This window comes from Salmo salar, chromosome 21 (assembly GCF_965601325.2).
Source record: "Salmo salar chromosome 21, fSalSal1, whole genome shotgun sequence".
In the NCBI taxonomy this organism is placed as follows: Eukaryota; Metazoa; Chordata; class Actinopteri; order Salmoniformes; family Salmonidae; genus Salmo; species Salmo salar.
Window position 1 is genome coordinate 33708078 of NC_138311.1, and position 4423 is coordinate 33712500.

Sequence of the window (4423 nt, forward strand, 5' to 3'; positions counted from 1 at the left end):
CTCACTAATGCTTTTGTGGCTGAATGGAAGCAAGTCCCTGCAGCAATGTTCCAACATCTAGAGAAAAGCCTTCCCAGAAGAGTGGAGGCTGGTATTGCAGCAAAGGGGGAACCAACTCCATGATTTTGGATTGAGATGTTCGACAAGCAGGTGTCCACATACTGTTGGTCATGTAGTGTATCTCTATATCCGGCTGGCTTGTATTTTACCCAGACAAGAGCGACCGCAGGCTTCCTTTTCTCTTTTCTGTTCCCTGGGTGTAATGCGATTTTCCGCACCTGAAAACGTCCTTGCTCGTTTCATAGGCAGTCAACCCGCCTGTCGAGTCGTGCACGGCGCGCGCCTATCGCGCCCCACTCCGTATTTTCTATACCTAAACAGGAGGAAGCATGCGCCAGAGCTCGCAGGAGAGAAAGAAGAGCGTTGACAGCAGCGTCGCATCTCCGTCTTTCGAGGTTTAAGTCAAAGGATTACAGCATCAATTCTTCTCGTCCGGAGTCTATGAAAACTTCAGTTTGAAACGGTACGATACAGGCCGGCTTCTTTGTGAAATACTTGCGTCTTATGCGCGTCGATTTGTGTGTGTTTCTGACAGTGTGTGATTGTGGTAGGCCATCTATCGAGGTTTCGCTGCTGGTAATGTCCTGTTCCAAGGCAGCGGTGTCACCTCCTATACCAACTACTGCATGAGTACAACCATTAACCTAGTGAGATATCTACATCTGGACAGAGGTTCTGGTGTGATTGATTGGGTACTGAGAGGTTGTGGTGTGATTAGGTATTGAGATAAACTGACAGAGAGAAAGATAATGCCTCTAGCACGCTAATATAATGTTGCCATGTCATATCGAACATGTTGAATGTTTCCATTTATTCCAGGCTATTTGTTGATTGACATTGGCATGGTTTTAGAGACATACAATTGGATTATTGAAATATTATACTAAAATACAGACTTCCAACAGGGCATGGGAGCCACGCAAATAGATGGAACCACAATTCATAATTGCTAAACAGTTTAGCCTACTATTCGATGTAGACCCATTTGCTAGTTTAATCCACTGTTTTGAATGCTTTTTTTTTTTGTTACAGACTAATAGAAAACTGTTGGCTAAATCTGGGATCTATTTAGGGTCAAATCAGCCTAACATGCTAGTACTTCAGAAAACCGTTATTGGTATGGCGAGAAAGAGCATGTTGGTTAAGTGGATCCAGAGAGCGATGCTTTTACTTTGCTACAGTGACGGTGAGTCAAACACTTCAGCTCGCTGCCTGGTGGATGCCCTTGATAACACGTCACCTGGGCAACCGATTCAGCACCAAGGAGAGCGGAGAGGGGGGGTGCAATCATTCGGGGAACGTTAGTGTGGTAAGATTGGTAACACTCATAGTGCTGCATGTAGACTAAGTGAAGTGAATATAACTCAGCATGAATTACACAATGTGCCTAATGGAACCTCGGCTAAGAGCCTTTGGATGAAAAATCTCATTTAATATCTCAGTTAGTAATATCTCAGTTAGCCGCACTGTATGTGTGTCTGTCTGTATGACTATGCAAGAGAACATGAGTCATCTATAGAACTGACTGTACCTTCTATTACATTAGATGTGCCTGCTTATGAAAATACAATGATACAGCTTAAAGCCAGTGCAGCTGGTAACAAAGGACCATCATGTTGGAAAGGTTTGGCCTTGAAGTCTGCATTAGATGTACTTTCCATATAGGCATAGATATGGACAGGCTGTTGAATTCAAAAAACACACGTTCCCCTGAGAATTACAGTAGAGAGAGACAGGGTGCAGGGGCTGGTGGTTAAGCTAGTCTTAATTGAAATTGCAAATTACATTTTCCATCTATTAATTGAATTTTTGCAGGCTGCAAATATGGCCAAACATATTAATTCTATTTATTAAGGACAAAATGCAATGTTTGATTACAGATTCATTAGAGATAATATAATTACGATATGACTTAATACTAAACAGATGGGTGAATTATGAAAGCAGAGAAGGCCTTTCAGAGACCAAACAAACATCCTTCACTGCAGGCTGGTGAGTGATGTTACATTAACGTGATTCAGACAACTAAATATTAACTCACAGATTGAAAGAGAGAGAAAGGAGGAGAGGGGAGAAACGGGTATAAAGTTGACAACATAACAACAACAGTCAAATTTCCCAGGGGGCATTGGGGTTGTTTTGGAAAACATGGCATGAGTTCAGAGAAGATAACTGACGTCAGTAAACAACAGCCTCAACCATTAAAACAATCACCACTGAGCAGAGATCAAGAGAGACCGAGAGAGATCGAGAGAGATCGAGAGAGACCGAGAGAGACCGAGAGAGAGAGACCGAGAGACCGAGAGAGAGAGACCGAGAGAGACCGAGAGAGAGAGACCGAGAGAGAGAGACCGAGAGAGACCGAGAGAGATCGAGAGAGACCGAGAGAGAGAGACCGAGAGAGACCGAGAGAGATCGAGAGAGACCGAGAGAGAGAGACCGAGAGAGACCGAGAGAGAGAGACCGAGAGAGACCGAGAGAGACCGAGAGAGATCGAGAGAGACCGAGAGAGAGAGACCGAGAGAGACCGAGAGAGATCGAGAGAGAGAGACCGAGAGAGACCGAGAGAGACCGAGAGAGAGAGACCGAGAGAGACCGAGAGAGAGAGACCGAGAGAGACCGAGAGAGATCGAGAGAGACCGAGAGAGAGAGACCGAGAGAGACCGAGAGAGACCGAGAGAGATCGAGAGAGATCGAGAGAGATCGAGTGAGAGAGACCGAGAGAGACCGAGAGAGACCGAGAGAGATCGAGAGAGAGAGACCGAGAGAGAGACCGAGAGAGAGAGACCGAGAGAGAGACCGAGAGAGACCGACTGAGCGAGAGAGAGAGATGGGAAGAGAGAGACTGAGGGAGTGAGAAAGGGAGATTGTTGAGTCAACTCTTTACATTCACACCTCTCTATATTGAATGAATCCAGTGACCATGCATATTATTGCTCTGTGAATGGCATAATATAACACCAAATCACAGAGTTAACAGGATGGCACTGCTATTCATGTTGTACACACAAACACAGCTCTACCTCCATTGACCCCACACCGTTCCTCACACACACAACCACTGGCACTGATTACTGTGGCAGTTACTGATGAGCTGTTATATTATAGCCCGGTTCTGCCCCTTTAAATAGGTTCAATACATAATCAAGTCTACAATTACAGACCTGATTCAGAACTTGTGTTTAAAAGAAACACAAGCTGTGTTTGCCGTCGATCCCCAGCCAAGGGAATTAGACCTTCTCTCTCTCTCATCTCTCTCTCTCATCTCTTGATTTTAGTAACACCCCGAGCTGGGTCCTGTAGGCAGACACAAACTATGTTTGGAGATTTAACGGGACAGAATACACACCTGCTGTGTGTGTGAGAGTGTGTTAGCTGCATGTCTGTATCTTGCTGTCGTTATGGAGCCGAATGGAAATGGACACTGGAGAGCCTGAGGAGGAGATGGTGATGGGATTACCCATGGCATGCCTCTCCTCTTCACATGCATTCACATGCACACACACACCCTCAGTGGTCATTGTGTGAATTAGAAAGCTCTTCAGTCACAGTGTTTCCTTCGCCCAGGGCTCTGACTGCTGTTTCCTCCCTGGCTGTCTCACACTGTGGTGGGAGAATCTCCCCTCGTGTGACTACTGTCAGAAATGGCCTGTGTGTGTGTGTGTGTGTGTGTGTGTGTGTGTGTGTGTGTGTGTGTGTGTGTGTGTGTGTCCATGTGTGTGTGCCTTTTGCCTGCCTGGGTGTGTATGTGTATGTGCCCAATTTTAAGCTTCTGTCAGTCAAGGAAAGTTGAACTCAAGTCAGTCAGGCTGAGACTTGGCAGCAGATCAGACCAGGCACATCTAATTGGGATTGAAGCACATGGAACAACAGGCAGGAAATACAATTAGCTGCCTCTCTGCCTGCTTGCCTGCCAGCCTGCTTCTCTGTCTGAGAGGGAGGGAGGGAGTTCAGCTTTATCTGACTATTAGCGTGTTTTTATCGTGTGTGTATGTGGTGAAAGGGAACTGGCATGCATTCAGCACAATCTATCTTTCATCAGTTAACATGATCCTTTTAAATCTGTAAAACAGATACTTTTCACACAGTATGCATGTTCTGAACAGTCACCTTTTCCTTTGGTTGAAGTTGTTTTGATTTCTGTGTAGAGTAGTTATAGTTAATGAATTGTCTGTGGTCTAGCACTTCCAGTCCTGTTTAAAGATGGAGAGAATACTGTGGTAAAAGAATGAGGCTAGCTCTTTTGAGGGGGGGTTTTCTACTCCCCCCCCCCCGTGATATTTAAGTCCTTTAACTAGGCTGGGGTCTGGCTGGCCGTGTGTGTGTGTGTGTGTGTGTGTGTGTGTGTGTGTGTGTGTGTGTG

At 45.6% G+C, this 4423-nt stretch overlaps 1 protein-coding gene across 2 annotated transcripts in view; it reads left to right on the top strand.

The window, feature by feature from the left end:
• Positions 1 to 353: 353 nt before the first annotated feature.
• LOC100380296 (ecto-NOX disulfide-thiol exchanger 1) overlaps positions 354 to 4423 on the top strand; it is an 84183-nt gene continuing 80113 nt past the window's right edge. The window contains 1 exon segment of one of the 2 annotated variants that reach the window (NM_001173581.1): positions 354 to 523. The gene's annotated coding sequence lies outside the window, so the exon portion shown is untranslated. 2 annotated transcript variants of the gene reach the window in all.